At 44.6% G+C, this 19612-nt stretch overlaps 1 protein-coding gene across 7 annotated transcripts in view; it reads left to right on the forward strand.

The window, feature by feature from the left end:
* PPFIBP1 (PPFIA binding protein 1) overlaps nt 1-19612 on the forward strand; it is a 116383-nt gene that overhangs the window by 20828 nt on the left and 75943 nt on the right. For all 7 annotated transcript variants that reach the window (XM_074901694.1, XM_074901693.1, XM_074901695.1 and 4 more), the window contains exon 2: nt 11577-11650. The gene's annotated coding sequence lies outside the window, so the exon portion shown is untranslated. The remainder of the gene's footprint in view (nt 1-11576; nt 11651-19612) is intronic.

The raw sequence follows: 19612 nt of genomic DNA on the forward strand, positions 1-19612 counted from the left end.
CTAATGAGTAAGAAGCGGTGATGCAAGCAGAGGGGAAATGTATTATCGCTAGCTGCACTGCTGCCATGTACGTGAGGGTTACGTGGTTTAATGAGCCCAGCAGGACCTGCGGTAAGATGTCTTAATAATTTTGTCTTGAAGCAGGTGATCTCTCAGGCTGTGGGTCCCCAGATTGCATAGGGAAGGGGGAAAAAAATCCTGAATTAAAAAAGAATCCGGTGTTGTGTGTTGACAGCCCTGTGCTTGAGACATGTTTCTCTGCAGAAGAGAGCTAGCCGGCTTCTCCGTGCCGCAAGCTGTTCAGCGCTGCACACACGGCTCATACAGATCTTCTCAATCTGTCTTCTTCTCTGCAATTCATTTCTCACATTCTTCTGGTTCGTCTAGATCACCCTCTGTAGAGCATTGCATTTCTGTAGTCCTGTGTGATGCTCTTCTTGACTTGTAGTCTCTTAAATTCAGGGCTCTGCAAGTTTGGCATCTGCTAGACCTTGTCTTTGCCGGGGTTAGAGATGTGCTGTATACCTAAGCAGTGTACAAGATAGTAAATGAAGAATGAATGGAATGTGAAAGTTGTGTTGCAGCTCAGGGGGTTTTGTGGAAATCAAAGTGAAATGGCCTTTGCCTCTTTTTGGGGCGGTGCTCCTGTTTCTAATGAAGATCTTAACGACTGACTGCTTACAATCGCAGAAGCACTTAAGGTAGCCACTGTACTGGGGTGCAAATTCAGAACAACTTACCTATATTCTTATGTCTTCCTTCTTACTCTACACCGTAAACCTCAATGTTTTTGCAAGTGATGACTTGCCCTGTAGGTAAAACAGGAGCTGTATTTTAGTATTTGGTCAAGTATGGAGCCTATTTTTTCCCCTCCACAAATTTATAGGATTCTTAGGGGATATTTCAGGCTAAAATGAACTGAGGCAGAAACATGCTGTCACCTGAAAGCCTTTTCTCTGACACTGTCATTGAAGCAATCTCTCATATTGTCTGTGGAGGGGACTGTAACAAGAGTAAATCACCAGGTGTGTAACAGGGGTGGGTTGGTTTGCAGAAGATGAGAGGTATGATGGTGACTTTTCCAGAAAAGACCTTGTCTGCTTCTCTGTTGTTTGCACCATCTCTTCCATGGAGCCAGCACCATGTGTTTCTAGGCATGGCTGGAGGGGGTGGACTCTGCAGCCTTCCAGTGAAAGGCTTAGGATTCGCCCAGCCCTTCTGCGCAGGGCTGCGTCTCCCTGTGCTCCGCCACCTCTCAGAAAATGCTCCCGAAGATGGTCCTTTCCCCACTTTACATGATGGAAAATAATCAGATAAAATGATGTGGAAGTCTTTTTGCTGTGGCTGAAATTTTACACAGCAGTTAAAATCTGTTTTGTGAAATTGCTGGATTATAGGAACATCCTTATGTGGGATGTTTCATAGAGACATGCTTGTGTAGGATGTATGTGGCTTCTAATATTAACTGTTCCTCATGGGAAAGATGGTTATTAGGTGATTTCTAAATGAAGATACAACACAGCACATACTGAATGATGAACTTAGTTGCCCCCAGCATCTTGTAAGTTGTTCATTCACATCCAACTTCCATTTTGGAGTCTAAGCAAGGTTTGTCTCTTTCTTTAAAAAAACAAGCAACCTCCCTTCCACAAAGCCAGCCAGCCAATTAAATGTAAAATATTTATTTATTCATATTTCATGTGAAATATGAAACTAGCTTTCACTGAACTAGTTTCTGCTTGGCTGCTGTGGTGGTTAGGGCTGCTTGTTCTTCCATGAGAGAACACTGTGTGGGTGAAGTGGGAGTGTTAATAGGGCCAAGTTGAGTGGAAAGCTTGTAGGTGAAGATAGGGTTTTCTGGGGTCAGATATGCCCACCTGGCTCTGTTTCAGGCTCTGCTATGATGCATTTCTCAGTCATAATTCATTGTGATTTAAGGCTTATTGGTTTTGTTGGATGCCTTTACTTCTGTGTTCAGGCTCTGTTTTGTTCCCAGCCCCAGTTTTTTGAAGCTCCATCCATAAACCTCCCCACCTTGCTCTTGACACACTGCGGTGCTTGGCTCAGAGCCATGGGTATAGGTGCCAGCGCCCTGCTGTTAATAAGAGGAGCCAGGCTGTCACAGCATCTCATCACAGGACAGAGCCAGTGTTCCTGACAGGACAAGCATCTTCTCCATGCTGCTGTGAGAACACGTGTTGCTCTTGACCTGGGTGATTGCTGCAGCAGTAGAGCTGTTCAGGCTGTTGTGGCTCTGCAGCCCTGCTTCCCGCAGAGCCTTCTGGCTGTGGTTGCACAGGGCTTCAGTCCGAGGGCTGGATAAAATGCCCACTGACAGGCGGGCTGCCATCGCAGGTGTGCATACTAAGACCATGGAGAGCCTGGGGGGAAGCCAGTGCTGGTGGTTTTTTAAATTGTTGTGTAATTGGTCTGAACTTGAAGTGATGGTTTTGTGTCTTGTCGTTTATCCCATGAGTCTTTTGCTTTGCCTGCATACTTTTTGTGTCTTGAACTGGATGCTTGGTATTTTCCCCTGAGAGAAAAACTGTTTTTTCTGTTTTTGCAAGATGCTGACCTCTTTAAAGGAGAGAGACTGAAAGCTAATGAAGATTTTCCTTTGAGGATAATGCCCTGTGATTGTTAGTGAAAGGATATTTGATGTTGTGGCAGAATCCTTACTTACTCCTTAAATCAAGTGCTGTAATAGGTTGGTTATAAAGAAGATTCTTGAATAAAATAAAACTAAACCAGAAAGGCTTGTGAGGGCGTGGGAAGGAGATATTTGCATTCTGCTTTCATGGTGCAGAAGTGTTTGTTTCTAAGATCTAAGGCAAATAAAAACCTCCTGCTGTCTCTTTGCTAACTGCTAAGCACAGAGAGGGTGTGGAGAGAGCCGAACTCACTACCAGTGGCTGTGGGACTTGCTGTGTGGTTGCTTAGCCCTGGCTGGGGGGTGGATGCCCATTCCAGCTCTGCAGGATGCTCTCCTTGCCCGTCCCAGCTGCTTGGCACCTCTCAGGGTAGTCATTGCTTGTTTCTGGCTCTCAACCATCCACTTCTATGAAGTAGGGATAATCTGATCGTACTTCTCATCCTCTAATAGCTGTCCAGGTTTATGATACTGAGTGTTCCTTTGGGCAAAAGCAACCCACATAGGTTGCAAGTGATCTCAGTTTGGCTTGTAAGCTTTTGTTCTCTTTGTGTTGTTCGGTTATCTTCCAGTAGTGCCTCAGGGTTGCTTCCATTCCCTAACAAGAGCTTCCTGGGAAGTGGTGTGCATTTCTCCTTTCCTGGGATGAAGAGGAAGGTGGCTGCAATTCATAGGTGACAGTTCTGGAGGGGATTTTAATTTTTATTGCAGCTGTGGTGCAGGTGGATTGAGGTGGGTCTAGTCTGCCCCAGCTCTTCTGAAGCATGAGCTCGTTTGCTGCTGTGCTGCTCCTGTCCTGACTGCCCAGTTGAAGGTACGGTCCGTTTGTGGACCCAGTAGCATCCAGCGTTGTTTGTGGGTAGCTGAAGATAAAACGCAGCTTGTAAACAACTAGGCCAGGATGTGATGGGAGAACAGTGTGTTGTGAGCTTTCCAGGGGCTGGAAGGAGGGCAGAAAAAGGGAGTGTTTGTGCTGGTGGGTATGGAGATGTCAAAGAGCTGCCAGCAACTATCCCTCGGGGAGCAGAGTTGACAAAACCTTGTTCCTTATGATTTCATTTCCCCTGCATGAGTTGGCCTTCTGTCTACTATAAGCTGTGATCCTTCTCTTTGGACCTCTTCATTTTTGCTGTTCCTTATCTCCAGATGATCTTTTCCCTCCCTTCTGGCTTGGTCTGTGGTTCCTCTCCAGTGTGTCTCACATTGGCCACACAAGAGTCAACATGAGCACTGGATGCCCATGTGCAGATGCTGATGGAGTGGCTGCTGGGCCATACAAAGCAGGGAATTGTTGACTTATTGCAGCAGAGTTTGACTCCATGGTGAGGCTGATTTGTGTATGTCTCCTTTACCTGCATACTCATTTCTCCCAGAGATGTAAGAATGTGACACCTATTCAGATCTCTTTGCCTTCTGCCAAATGTGGTCTAAATTGACTAGTGAGTTGAAAACTTAATAGGGTGAGGACTGACAAACACTACCACATAAACTTAATTTCCTTTAGAAACCAGGCCAAAAATGTGTGATGAGGGTTTTATTCTGCAATCATGTGCTTTAAAACTATGTTGAACAATGAGATTAGTAGAAATGGTGTTTTCAGGATTATTTGCAGTGCATATGAAAAGATGATAGCTGAATCCTGTTGTGTGCATGTATATTAGCACGTAACCACTTCAGAAGGGCTGAAATGACTGAAGTGTCTGCATGGAGAAAGAGCAAAATAAATATATAAAACTTGTGAAGCTGGTGAAGCATTTAGCTACGTTGATCTTAATTTCTAGGGTTTTTAACTCTAATCTTGCGGCTGCCTCTTCTTAACAATGAAAAGTATTTTCTTCCTTTTCCTGATCAGTGCTTTTGGTTTTTGCTGTTTGCATAACTTCCTCCTCACTTCTCAGCTCTGGAAATACAGAGCTTGGATATGTGTTCCTCAGTAACAGGATTTTCTAAGTCTGTGGTGTTGGAGCTATTTAAGTTCCTGCTAGGAATGGCAAATATTGCTGTGACTGAACTTCAAAGTGAAGGATGTCAGTAACAATTCAGGATAATTGAAGGGTGGGCATCTTCTGGAAAACATTATGGCAAACCTTATGTGTGAGCCTGATCCCTTTTTGTTAAGGAATGTCTTGTGCTTTATTTCTAGTAGAGTTGGGAAGGATGACAGAAACGGGTGTGTGGCAACACCAGCCAGATAAAGATGATGAACAACACTGATAAGGCAGCACTTTTTGCATTTGACAGAGCATGCCAAGGTTGAAGGTGTTCCATAAACCTCCAGCCAGGAGGCACATGGAGCTTTTCTTGGCTCTTTTGCATGTGTAGAAGAGTAAGATCGAAGTGGTGCCTGTGAGAGAGAAAACACTTTGATAATCTTTTTGTGTTAATTTAGTGATAAGCAGTGTTGCAGCCCATTGTGATCATCTCACCCTAAAAAAACTAGTCTCCTCTAATGAAACTCTTGTAGTTTCTTGACTTCCAGAATGAGGGCTGCTTGAGACTCCCAACTGGTTACTGATATTTACACAAGGACAGAAGTGATGCCTGAAGATGGCTGTCTACTCTGTGTGCTCTGGCTTGCCATGTGATTAACAAGATCAGTGGCTTTAGTTGCCTTGGTGTCAGCAAACTTGACATAATTATGAAAGAGCCAGAATACTGACAAGACCAGTATTTGGTGGTGTGAAATCCGTGGAGATTGAATTCTCTCATATCTGATTGCACAGACTTCTTACCACACAACTTCCATAACATGGGTGCTGGGGGCATGAGATCTTCAGTTAAGTTCCTAAAATAACCTTCCATGTCTTGTAGTCACTTCTACATCTTCCATCAACTGACATCTGCATTTTCACAGATGATAAACTGCATATAACCTGCTTCTTTGACTTGTAGAATTAAAGCACTAGCTGACAGAAGCTGCATGGAGTGGCACTCCTAATTCAGAGATGGACTCAGTGATTAATATAGAATTAGTCATAGATTAGTCATAAATTTTTTCCTTGCATAAATCATGTCTTGTTTCACTTAGAATCTGATAAGTTATTGAACTGAAAGCTTTTATTTAAACCTGCAGTTTGTTCTTGCTACTGATCTTGCAAGTACTTCATTAAATGGTCTGTCTGATGTTACTCTTCTCTGACTCAGATTATTTATATTTTATTATTATTTCAGAAAGTGTTTCTTTGCTGTGGCAGTTGGCAGTGTTGTCTGTATCCTCCAGTGCTAGTAATGTTGATTCAGTGACATTTGTGCTTGTACATTGTTCAAATGTACTGTTTTGTGGTAGGAAATGCTGTTGTATGAGATAGCAGCTGCTTGGGTCACAGGAGTTAATGATGTGGTTAGTTTTACCCAGGTCCCTTTAGTTTTCGCTTCAGGTTTCAAAACTTGATTTTTAAGCTCAAGGCTGGCACTTGCAGGATGGGCAAGTACTGTTTTGGGTTTCAGCTGTGGGTGTAGTAATCTCCAAAACCAGACTGGTTTGTTAATGTGAATACTGTGTGGTTTTTGTCTGTGTCAAAAGATGTGCAGTCTTTTAGAAGTCAAAAATAAAGATAAGGGCTAAAGCACCTGTGTTTTATGTGTTTGTCTAACTGCAGCTAGGCTGTCAATAAGAGATATGTTATGTGGTCTGCAGCAATGGAAAAATATATTCAGGGACAGGATGATTTAAATGCAAGAGAGATTGTGTATTGGTAGGTGATACTTGGGTGGATAGATGATGTATACAAATGTGGGAAAATTACTCAAACTGCAGCCCTGATTGCTTCCATTCAGGTTCAAACTAGCCTTTGCCCAAAGGCATTTTACAAAAAAATTGTATCATTAGCGTACCAACATAAAACATGCGTCAGTGACTTTTTCCGTGGAAAATCATTAGATCCCCAAATCATTCAAGTGTTTCTACATTGCTTTGCTTCTTGGCTTTAAATCCTCCACTCCCCTTTTCAAGGCAGTATAACTGGACACAACCAGTCTGCACTGGTGACTTCCTGGAAGTATATGTGTTATTAATTTTCCTTCATAAATTTTTTAGTTGTTATATCTAGTAGCTATTGGTTCATTCTTTACAGAGAAAAAAAGTTTAAAGGAAAAATGGACTGTTAACATAGACTAAAGGCAGACTATGCAAACATCAAATATTCGTCTCAAGCAAGAATCTTCTCACTGTAAGCTTTAAAAAGAACAAAACCAAACTGCTCAGCATAAGCTAGGTATTACCATCGGAAAGGGTGGAAGTATATGGCCAAGTTCTGAAAGAAGTAATTTCTAATATATATAGATGAGGGGGAAGCCAAATAATGAGATTGCAGAAATAGCCGTGCATGTCTTGACAAGGAGCTGTGTCTGTGTGGGATCCTCAGGACTGCCTCTGTGTACACTTGTGAGAAGCCATGGCTTGGCCAAATTCCTGCAAGCGTGGCTGGGCTTTGGCAAAGAGGTGCCGTGGCTGTGGGTGGAGGGTGACTTGGAAGAAGCTGAGCACTCACTCTTGTTTTGTTGCCCAGAGGGGGGTGTGTGGCAGACAAGGGGCAAGCAGAGGAGGCTTCTTGGCAGAGGAGGCCTCCTGCCACCTCTTCTTCTGGCAGACGAGCTGCGGAAAGGGGTCGGAAGAGATCCAAGTGATCCTAGCTTGAGAAAGCAGAGGCTTGTGTGTCCTTGCTGTGAAGGGAGGAGAGGTCAGGATGTGCGCAGAGCCGTGGACTGCCAGTTTGGCACTGGCTGTTGTCAGATGTTTCCTGGAGAGGCAGCCATGTCTGCTTCGAGCTCTCGGTGTTACAGGTGGTGTCCGCTCCTATTGCAGGCAGAGCAGCTTGTCTTGGACCTTCAGCATGGGCTTCAGGAAACACTCCTGATCTGGGAAACTGTGGCCACCGCCTTTTGTGCTGTGCCCTTGCCAGCCACAGCCCCTCTGCCCTGGTCCCTCCTTCCTGTGTGACTTTTTGGCGCTGAAAGGCCCAACTACATTTCCCAGGTGACTTCCCAACTAGTCTGACCATGTCCTCAAGGTGTAAATGGTCTAGTTACAAAACATGATAACTGAGCTGGACTGGTCCTTGTGTTCAGTTCAGGCTTGTGAGTGTGCAGGAAGCTTATGTGTAGCTCATGGAGTGCCTTGGGGCCAGAGAGGGTGGTGGGAAATACTTAAACACAAACTTCTTTGAGTCCTGTTGCCCGTGGAATGTATTGCCCCATTTTCTTTTAAAAATGTCGGAAGAATTTTGTAGTAGCTTTTTAATCAAAACACAAACACGTGAAGCAAGTGTGTGGGAAGGAGTAAATTGAATTGGGCTGTGACTACTCCCATGTCATGGAGAGTCATTTTTTAGCTTTTTAGTAGAGAGGAGGGGCTCTTTCAGATCTTGTAACTTAAAGCCCTTCTTGATCAGAAATGATTAGGCAAAGCAGATCTCCATTTTTATCTAGTAAAGAACAGACGTTAACTAAATTATTTGCTTGCAGTACTCCTGCATTCTTCCAAAAATGTTCCTGAAACAAAGCTTCTCGTAGGCACAAAGCAAAGAAATAGTGCTGCAGCTTGCTTGTTAAGCTGTGCCCCTAAACATAATGAAACATGAATTTTTCAGGTCTTTAGGCACAGGATTGTGTCCTGTTTAAATTCATAGTATGTAATTGCAAGCAATCATGCTTCTTGAATTTGAAAAGGAATGGGTGGCAATTATAGAAAACCTTTAATTGACAAGGTAAAATATTATTGCTGAAAGTGCAAAATTGTAGGATTAGGAGTTGTGTTTTCTTCCTGGTTAAGGGATTGTAGTCTGGAAAGGGCAAAAAAATTTCATGTTGCCCACCTCTCTTCTGTCTGTCTTTATGTTTGTCTTGAAGTACTTTTTTTTTTTTTTTTTTTTTTTTTTTTCCCCTGGGGATACTGGGAAGATTCCTCCAGGGCATCTATATTTTGTGATGTTCTCTGTATGAAAGCAAAAACCCAAATAACTTTTATCTCACCTGGTTTGCCTAGTCCTGCACTTTTTAAATGATCATTCCTAAAACCTGGCTCTTGATTATCAGTGTGGTTTTCTTGGAGGTTGCTTTTTTGATACTGGAATTGAACTTAGATTGAACTCAGTGGAGACCTTAGCTCTTGCTGTTGAGGCTGGAGACCTCTCGTCCCCCACGCCTGGCTGCCTCTGTTGCCCTCTGGTCAGAGCTTTGTGGCATATTTATCTTGTGTGATGTAAGAGCAGCTATTCCCTCGGTTGCCATTCTTGGATGATAATTTACCCTTCCAGCTAAACTAGAAAAACTCCACCCTTTCCAAGAAGTCCAACAAGTTCCAGTTTTCACCCAGCATCCCTGAGCTACAGACTTCCCCCTGGGGGCTGCCAGCCTTCTCCACAGCGTGATGCAGGTCCCAGGGTAAAGCCCCTTGGATCTGTGTCCTGTGCCCCGTTCAGCCAGGAGAAATACTGAGGTGAACATCACAGCCAGCCCTATAGGAATTACTTTTGAAAACAGTTTTCAATGAAAGAGAGATTTCCTTAGCTGTAGGATTGGAGGGAGTCTGAAATTTCTGGGGAAGTTCATTAGTAAGAATTAAATTGAGTTTGAGGAAGGAAGGAAGGAAGGGGGAGGGAGTGGAAATGTAGACCACTTCCCTAGCAGCCTTTGAAACAAACAATCCTTGTGGTGGCAGCTCATAAGGTAAGGGCTCAGGCAGTTTCATTCACTTTTTGGGAAATGCATGTGAGTGTTCCCTCCCTCGTTAGATAGCGAGTGGCCATACAGCTTGCCTGAGGTGTGGGCTGTGCATGTGTGACTGACTCTGTTGAGAAGGAAATGACTAAACTTTGTCAAACCACAGTAACAAAGAACATCTTTGATTTACTAAAATAGTCATGGTAGAGAGTCTTGGAAATAGCTGTGGTGCTGCCGGTGCCCACGCCAGGAAGAGGAGATCAGATGGAGATCAGCACTTGTGGGGAGCGTGACTGTCCCATCCTTAAAGACAGTGTTGAAGGAGGGAGACAGACCTAACAGCACCAGGAGGGAGCTTCATTCTGAAAAGCTGCTGGGACCTTTCTGCACTGGAAATGCTTTCTGTGGTGAAGGCAATGAAGAAATTCAGGCAGGACCATTGACTGCCTCTGAAGCGGGTGTCAGGAGGGGCAGACCAGCTGTGGCAGCAGGCAGGCAGCTGGCCAGCCCCGCAGTGAAGGCACAGTGTCAGGATCCCAGAGCCGCTGGGCTCCGCGCCTCCTTCCTGCTGCCGACTGCTGCCTGTGGGTCCTGGCAGCCCAGGCAGTGGGGATCCCAAAGAGCCTGTCAATTTGTGGGCCTTGTCTGCCTCAGCTGGAGTTGGGTATTTGGAATAAAGGGGAGAAACTCTGTCTAATTATACGTTTTCCATTTCAGCCCTTGGTATTACTTTAAGCAGACTTTAAATAACACTGTTAACTTTTTTCCCCTAGCTTTGTGGTTTCATCCACAGCATTCTGCAGTACCCTTTACAGAAACTTCAAATTTTTTTTTTCCCCTGCCTACCATGTTTTGTCTCTTTTTCCATCTGACAGATGTTTTTTTTCCTGTGTTGTACAGGGCTCAGTACATAATTATTCTGTTGAAATAGCCTGAAGCCCCAATCCTGTGACAGTCTGCTTGCACAGATTCATATATCCCTGTCATTTGTGTTCAGTGTAATTTTTTTTCCCCTGGTGTTTTTGTTCAATCCAGTCAAAAAACTGCTCTGAGAAGCAATGATCACCCAATCATTTGTGTGCCCTGAGACCATCATCTATTACAGCTTTTTAGTATCTAGACCTGAAATGCATTTCTGTGTGTGTGTTGCTTGTCTCCCAGTCATGCATGGGCTGAATTCTCTCTGTTCTGGTATACACCTTCTGGATATTTGCCGCTGGTCTTTGTTGTCCCAAGTCAACAACTAGTTACTCTGTGTCTCTGTAGTTCTCCTTTTTTTTTTTTCTTTTCTTTTTTTTTTTTGTAATGAGCTGATTCTTTGCTTTCTGATCATGTTGCTTGCTTGTCCTAAACTTCTGTAAATTTGGCAAGATCTGTTCTTGTTCTTGGCATGATTTTCATTTGGAGAGCAGCATCTTGGCATGCTGGCACAGGTGGAGGTAGACTGGAGTGTTCCTGGTTGTTTCAATCCTCCTACCCTCTGTATTTCACTGAGCACTCATACATGACTCACGGATTCTTAAAATCTCTTCTAATGGGAGCTCATGGAATTGCCTACGTTTAGAAGTTCTTTATTGTTCACCTGGGTTTTATTCACTAAACTTCCCTTCTGCATTTCAAATTCAAAGTTTACCCAGAATCTTCTCCCGGAACAATTTTGTCAAACTTCCCACACCAGATAGCTCTTAGACCACAATCTGTACATGGGAGTATCCATGACTAAAACTTTCTGTCAAACCACAGTAACAGAGAACATCTTTGATTTACCAAAACAGTCATAGTAAAGAGACTCAGGAGTAGCTGCTGGGAACAAGCTGTAGGATTGGTTTGGTGCTGTGGGCTGCCTCTGACTTCTACTGACTTCACTTTGCGCTCTGATGTCTAGACACTCAGTGCTGCAGGTTGCTTGGTGGGGATTTTTGGACGTTGCAATAGTGAGAAGGAAGCCTTGCAAGGCATAATTCGCCTTCTTCGTTTTGTGTGTGTATGATCAACTGGGGAGGTGAAGGGCAGGCACAGGCCAGCTGTGTAATGTAGAAATACTGGGAGATAGTGTTACTGGGTATTATTTGGAATAAACAGGCTTATTTCTCCTTTTTATATCAGTTGTCATACTTCAGTCTCTTGGTATTGGCTTTTTAAAAATGCTGTTATGTATGTCATCCACTGTGCTTCCTGTGTCACCATGAACTTTTATGAGATATCACTATTAAGTCACCTCAGACTTCATGGTGATTAATTAAATTCTTTATTTCTCTCTTTTCAGTGTCAGAAGTTTATACAGATCGGTAGTGTTTGCTCAAGAGTGACAGTGGAGATCAGCATTAAGTCCACTCCTGGGTGAGTAATCTAACCCACAACATTGCTGATGTCTGTTATCTACATATCTGCTGGTTTTGTTGCTTGATACCTTACACAACAGCTCCTTTAGGCTTTCACTTCAAATGTCATTAAAATTATGCTATACAGAGCTTCCAGCAGGAGTTGTAGAAGAATGTCATGCTGCTTCTGTTTGTGTAGACATCCATTTATTTGGTATATTTTAAAGGATAGCCATCCCTTAACACAGTGTGAGCTGCTGTTAAGATTCAGGGAGGCTTTCCACATTTTTAAAGACAGTGGATTTGGAATTATCATACGGACTCTGGCAGAGTATTGAAGTATATTTTGATTATCCAAGAAATAAAACTGAAATGACCATTGGAGCTGTTCTGTGGCATATAATGGGCTCCAGCAGTGCCAGCACTCCAGTACCAGCCCCACTGTGGCCCTTGCTGTGTCTGCGTGATGCAGCCGTGCAGTTATTCTGACTCAGCACGTCTATGGCAATGTGCAGAGAAACTGCTAAGAGCTTTCAGATTACTGGGGCAAGTTTATGTGAAAATCACATTCAGCAAAATAGACTATCTGTTGCATTAGGCCTTGGAAATGGCCCAGTTTAGTTGACTTCATTTTGCATTTGGTCTAGGCTGATTTGATCCAAGTAGCCTAGTGCATGTTAGAGCTGGTAGTCTTGTTTTGGGAATGGTTATTCCTTATCTACTTTGTTTTGGATATTGCAGTATGATCTAGTATGATTTAGCATCCTAAATGCCAGCTGGAGAGCTGCGTGGAATTGCTGCATCTGTGCTTCAGCCACACACCGTGTGGCTGGGATGTGCTCGCCCCATAACACCACAGCTGAGTCCCTGGCTGCTTGCTGGGTCTCTCCTTCTGACTCAGGCTGTGGCACTCCTTCACACTCTGTATAACCGCTTGCCCAGACCAGCGTGTCCTACCATGCTGCATCCTTTGTCTTGGCTTGCTGCCCCTGCCCTTCAGCTGCTCTTGCCTCTGAATTGCTCATCCTTGCCTTATCCCTGGTTAAGAAGTGTGGTATCTGTTTGTACCGACCTCTCTGAGGTGTGGTGTTGCTCTGCCGGAGGAGAAAGCGTATGTCCCTTCCTGTGATACATCTGCAGAAGGCACATCTGGTCACTTATTTGTTCACCTGTCTAGGGCCCCTGAAAGTGTCTACATCAGCTGTCAGCTTCTATCCCACAGCTGCACTGGGCTTCTCTGCTGCTGTCTTTGTGCTTCGTAATGTGTGTCTCCCCACTCCATTCTGGCTGGGACTTGCCTTTTTGTCTATGCTTTCTGTGGCAGACGGGCTGCATCCCTCTCCTGTGCCCATGCATGCCCTGACGTTACCTGCATTGCCCTGGGGCCAGCTGTTGTGGTCAGCAGTAGCTGCTGTTCCTCACAGAGAGGAGCCTGTGGCCCAAGGGGGTGCTTGCCTTGTGCCCACAGGTTTGCTGACGGTCACTGGGCTCTGGAAGGGGCAGCAAGCCCCCCCCTCTGCTGCTGGGGACCACTGGTGTGCTGCCGCCCGGGGCATGGGGCTGTCTTGGCTTTGGTTCTTGCTGCTCCCTAGTGCTGTCCTGCATCCCTAGGCTCCCTGCAGGCCCACAGTATGTGAGGACTGGTGTCTCATTTGAAATGTTATTTCCCTTCTTTTGCTCCCTTTTCCTTGCCATAGTCTTTGGAACACCTTTTCTTGGATCTCTGACCCTTCCCACACTAAATCACTGTGTGTGAGCTCTCTGGGATTCACAGGCTGCCCGAGGTCTTGCACTGGACCTGGAAAGAAGTGGATGTTGCTCCTTGTTTGTCAGGAACCCCAAACTCCTATGCCAAAGCTTTTATTCCCGGGGTTTTTAATCAGAGGTCTACTGGTTCCAGGAGTGGTTATCCCCTGTTGTCTCCCATCCTGGTCATGTTTCTTCAGTTTTATTGCTGCTTATCAGAGTTGCTGGGATTTACAGTCCAGCTGCATTTGAGTTGGTTGTGGTTGTAAAAACATCATTAAATTCCAATGTTGGCTGGCATCCACGTTCTGCAGGATGTGTGTTTGGAGACTTACTGTCTGCTGGCATCACTGTGCTAATGTCTTGCCTTCTCTGGAAGTTTCTACCTAAAGAGATTAGCATCTCCTGATGCTCTTGCTGGTTTCCCCTCTCCAGGAACAGCAGAAGTTTTGGGTCCTAAATCTGCCTTGTTTTCCCTGTCACTTTTGCTGTTCCTGCTGGGAAGGGGTGTGTGTCTGTGTCCATCCCAGGCTGTAGTGGCAGGTGCTCAATCCTCCTTCCTCCCTTGCCGTAGCTCTGGTGCTGGAGTGTTTTGGTATGGGGAGGCATGCTGAGACCCAGTGCCCTCAGCAATTGATCCAGAAAGCTGCACCTGATTTCTCCAGCTGCTGCTTGCTTTCACCATTGAACAAATAAGAGTCTCTCCTAACAAGATGGCAAGAAATTCCTGTGCCTGACTCAGTGTTGACAGGAGCGGTGGGGCTGTGTTTTGGGCTGCTCTCAGCCAGGGGGAGGAATACGGGCTTTCTTGTTGTTTTGCCTCAAGTTCAATCCTGCTGTCTGAGCTTGGATCATGCCATGCAGAATACGCTGATGTGTTTCAAGTGGCGTTTTGATGCCTCTGCCTGCTGCCTCTATTTAGCCATAGAAGGCAGATTCCCATCCTTTTGTTCCTCCCTAGCAAGCACCATGTTAAACATGGTGCTGACAGTCCAACTGTGGACCACAGTAAGTCAGTGTATATAAATAATCCAGAAAAGCTAAATAAGGCTTTTAAAATAAGCCTTACCAGACAGAGCTGCTTTAATGTGGTGCCATGAAGACACAGAGACCTTGGGTATGTCCACGTACCCAGATTCAGTCCTACTTCCAGTGGCTGCTGCTCTTTCCAAGCAGAATCCGTGCAGGTTTTCAGGTAGGTCTTCACCTTGCTTCACCGGTTTTTGGGACTGCTTTGAGTTAAAGTCCGCACTCGGTGCAGATTGGCTGGATGTACAAAACTGGACATGAAATGGCGCATGTCCAGTCACCCTGTTACAGTGCCTTTATGCAAAAGGCAAAAATTAGTGTTTGTTGTTCCCCTCCCAATGTCACATTGAATATGGGAGGGAAAGAAGTACAAGGCTAATTCAGTGTGTGTCTCATTATTGCGTTTATTAGCACTTGATGACTTGTCCTGCAGGCGTTCAGCCCACACACAGCGTTTCTTGGGCTTTTAATAGTTGTGCTAAAGCAAAATGGGCTCAGAATAGTAATAATTTAAAACATTTCCTCAGAGCTTGTGGCTGCGCTGTATGTTTACAGGCAGTGTAACAGTGCCCTCGGTTGGGGTGCAGGGAGACCCCAGGCCACCCTGTCCTCGTTCCTGCCTGGCTGCTGGAGCAGAGGAGTTTGGTGTGTGTGCCAGGACAGGCATGGGGCACAGCTCACACCGCCCAGCTTCAGCCTGAGTAGGGTGGGGGTATGGCCTTTGTGTTGATGTGTTACCCAAGACTGCTGCACAGCAAAGGGTCCAGTGGAAGGCAAAATTCCTTGTTTGTAGGAAATGTGGTGCCTTCCCCTTGCCCAGACCTCCCCCTGCCATAACCCAGTATGTTGCTGGAGTGGTGGTAGTGCATTAAATGACCTGGGGTTACTGATCAGAGGTCAGTTTTTGACCTGACTTGCTGCTTGGCTCGGTAAGAGTTAAAACCACTGATCTATTTATTTATTTTCGAGTTAACATTTCTCTTGTGTGAATGACAACCCCTGTCCCATGTAAGACAGTCAGCTGAGCAATGATCCTCTCCCACTGGAGGGGATGGGGAAGGAGAGGGCTGCCCTGGCAGGCAGTGACTAGAATGGAAGGAGGCAGGATTTTTCTGGTTGTTTTTCCCCTTTCTTTCTTCTCAGAGTCAGTATTGCTGCATGCAGAAAGCAGTATGTTATTTTTGTTCTTAACATTTTATGTGCTGTGGTTTGGGTAATGTTAATATTAATGATGTTATACTTACCCACAGTACTGATGGTGGCTCTCTTAATGTACATAAATCTCTGTAGAGAGAGAGGGAGTTGTTATCTGTAAATAATTAGCATACTACCCTGTTTATTTAGCATGTGACCTCTCTTGCACACTGCATTTTCCTGCCTTCCATTTGGTCCTTTTTATTTAATAGCTTTTCTCAGTCCTGACAGTTGCTTTATATTCAGACATAAATTCATCCCCCACAAAGCTTTTAAATCTAATTTCATTTCTTGCCTTACTACTTTGAGAATTTTTTTTGCTCTCTTCATGACAAAGAATGTACTTTTTCCCTGTTTATTTAGAGAAGCTTGTTTTGTCTGCAGAACCCTGGTCAAATTATAAATTTCTTCAATTTATAATCCTGTGAGATTTATGTATTGGTAATAGTCTTTGTGAGCTGGAAGATGATTGTCCAGTCTGTTTTAAGGTGTCCCACTTTCCGAGTATTGCATCTCATTAGGAATGCAGTTGGCTATTTGCACGGTGCTTTTCTTCCCCTATATAGCTTGGGGGAGAAAATACATCATTTCATCATCTAGTAATAATGCTTGGCACTTTGTTTGCATCTTCAGAGAACTGTGCAGCTATGAATTTAATAATTCCTATAACACTCTGTAGCAGTTTCTCATTTTTATTTGCCCCATTTTACAGATGAGGAAAGTGAACACGAAGTCAAGTGACATTAGGCCGTGAAAGGAGAAACAAATTCAGCTTGAATTCCTGGCTCCTTGACTTGTAATAGAAGAGCAACATACCTCTTGTTTAAATTGGGGGGGGGGGGGGGGGGGGAAGAGGAAGAAGCAAGAAAACAAAAGGAAGGGGAGAGCTCTTTATCTTTAATGGTCTTGCCTAACCTTGTTAACTACTTAGTTACATGTGTGGTGGTGTTTTTTTGGTGTTTGTTTTTAAATACGTTGTATAACTTACTGATGTGGTTGTCACTCCTCAGTGTGTGGTTGGAGGTATGTGATGAATTGTCTGGAGCTTACAAAGGTGGAGCAATGTGTAAATGGAGTTAGGGTTGTTGGGGAGGGGAGGGTGTCACTCACTGCTTGCTGGGGGATCTCTCTGCACCTTCACTACTCTTCCCCCTCGAACCAGAAGCAGGGGAAACCTTTTCTGTAGTTATTTGGAAATATTTCCTCATTTTGTTTTCCATCTGAGACTAAGATGGGAAAAGTGAGACATCCTAAATGGGGTCTGTGTAACACATGGTATATATAGAAACTAATCCTGTTTCATCCACCACACGCAACACTAGGATATTCCCCCCCCCCCGGGCTGTAGTGGAAGTTGTTGACTCAGAATGGCGTCTGGGATTACTTCATTTGCAGAAATAATTTTATACAACTGTGCTAGGCTATAGGGCTTGATTTACAGCTGCTTAATTAACTGACAAGACCCCCAAATGTGTTGCATGCCATACGGAAAAGGTGAGTGCTGTAAGTAGTGAACTGTGGAATTACAAGCTCTGTTACAGAGGAAGTTCATGGTAACTATATTGACTACTTGTTCAGAGTTAGTTAAAACTTTTTTTTGGTGAATTTTGGCTTTTTACGAAGGTGCTTTGGAGCACTGTACAGCATTAAAACTGTTTAGTCCTCTTGTGGAGGACAGATAATCTGCTTGGTGAAGAGGAGCACAGAAATCACACAAATAATTTCTTCGTTTTTCTTTGGAAAATCTCCATGGCTGCTTTTCCACTGGTTCTCCGAGGTTCCCTGACCACCTTCTGACTGGCTTCAGATGTCTTGTTTGATAAACTTTATGGCAGAAGTCTTGGATGACTTAACACAACTTTATGCTGGGCGTGCCCTGCTCATGAAGGCGGTGGAGAAAGCAGCTGTCTTCAGCCATGTGCTCTATGTGGGGATGCAAAACTTTGCCGAGCCTTTTTTAGGTGCCCAAAGTTTAACTCCAAGATTATAGTTTTCTGCTTCTAACGAGTGGGACAGATAGCCTGATGCCTTAATTGAGAGAGGGACAGCAGCACGGAGGTATCATATCAGTATTTTTTTTCTTTTCCTTTGAATCCCTTACATAGCTGATACCTCATTTGTATGTGCTCCCCTCCAGTGTTGAGCAGAGCTGTCCTGAGCCACGGCATGCTCACAGGGCTCTGGTTTCATCTAGTGTTTCTCATGATACCCAGATTGCTGATTACTTGTCACCAGACTTCTTGAGGAACTGAATGTGGCTTTTCACGAATCTGCATGTTTTTCCCTTGCTGGGCTTGGGGAGCCCTCAGGGCTGGGTTGGGACCTGGACTGCGGAGCAGCTGGTATGCAGGCTTTCATGCTTTACTGCAGTGTGGGAGCTCTTGTGCTGAGGTCTCTTGTGTCTCTCCTTTGTCATCTGACAACTTCTCTCACTAGACTTTGGTTTTAGCTGCTTAGAAGCATCAGCAGTTCATCGTGTGGGGAGCTGCATGTCTGCCTTGGGCTGTTTTGTTGTGTTTATTTGTTTTAATTTTGTGTTTTGTAATTTTTTTGAGGCATTGCATACAACAGTTGTGAGTGCTTCCAAGAATGTGTTCTGGATGAGTTGCTCAGATCATGCTGATACCCTTACCAGGAAACTTCTTGGAGATATTTTACTATGTGTTACTTAGATATGTGAAATTAAGAGAGGGAGTGAGGTACCTGACTATCTGGATACTTTTTCCTTTTCCCCCCAATGCAAATTCACCAAAACTTGGGTAACTTCTCAGCTGTGAGAAGAATTGCATGTCATTCTGCTTGGCAGAGCCTTGAGAGTTGGCCCTGTGTGATGGCTGCTCCTTGGAGCACCATCTCCCTGAGGTCCAACACAGCAGCCGTGGGGCTGAAGAGGACTTTTCCTGCTGTCGTCTGTGGCTGCAGTTGAGAACTGAGGGCAGGGTTGTTTGGGATTTTGATTTTTTTTTTTTTCATGCTTCCTCCTAACTGTTTACATGCAGCAAAGAGAAGGGAACAGCTGTCATGTATTAGGGGATGACTGCAAATCACAAACATCATAGGTACTTGAGAGTAAGAAAGTAGGAGAGGGAGAAGGGTGGTGGGAGAGGAGACATTAGCTTGAATGGAGGGAAGGAATAAGTGGGAGATGGCAGCCAGAAGGTGATCGTGGCAGGGGCAAGGTACTGGGGTGGGTACCTGAACCAGTGTGGTTCCCCGTGGTGAACTTGATTACTACCCTCCCTGGTTTTATTGGTATAACTTAGAAATTCCATTCTGAAATAATGTAAGGGAACACAAGAGTATTTTTTGTGTTTTAAGATCTTGGATTTGCAACTTCCATGTTAAACCTCCCTGCCCAACCACCTGTATCTCCACGTGCAAACTTTGCATGATAGCTGTATGACTTGTTGCACCCTTTCTTACAGTTCTACTTGGTATAGTATGTCTATAGTGACATGACTCTGGGATTTGGGAAATGGCTAAGATTAGCAGGACAGGTGATGATTTTTGATTGCAAAATTAAGTGGTATGAGTCAACATTTAAGAGAAGCCACCTCACCTGCTGCTTCAGGAAGAAGGTATGTTGTGCCATGGGGTGCGCAGGACGCCAGCAGGCACGGATATTCCTTTGGAACCGGCTGGGACATCCCTAGTCTGGGATGTGATGGCCCAGGTGTTTGCATGGCTCTCATCCAGAAGGGCTTGGATGAGTCTTTTCTTAGCATGGGGCATCAAACCGCTATCAAAAAGCACAGGGAACTTTTAAGGTCTTGATAGGAAAACCAGCTGTTGTCATCCCTTCAGCTCTCCTTACAACAGATTGACTGGTTTTCCCTTTCTCCTGTACTTGAAAGGCTGAGTTGATGCTGATCAGGTTTGATAAATGATCACTGGGAACCTGGCTGTGTTCTCTTTTGTGATTAAAGCTGTAAGCTGGCCCTCTGAAGCTCACATGACAGTGGCTTGCAGATTGAGGTATCTGGAAAATATCAAGGAGTAAGTGACAAGGTGT

The sequence above is a fragment of the Athene noctua genome, chromosome 3 (genome assembly GCF_965140245.1).
Source record: "Athene noctua chromosome 3, bAthNoc1.hap1.1, whole genome shotgun sequence".
NCBI lineage: Eukaryota > Metazoa > Chordata > Aves > Strigiformes > Strigidae > Athene > Athene noctua.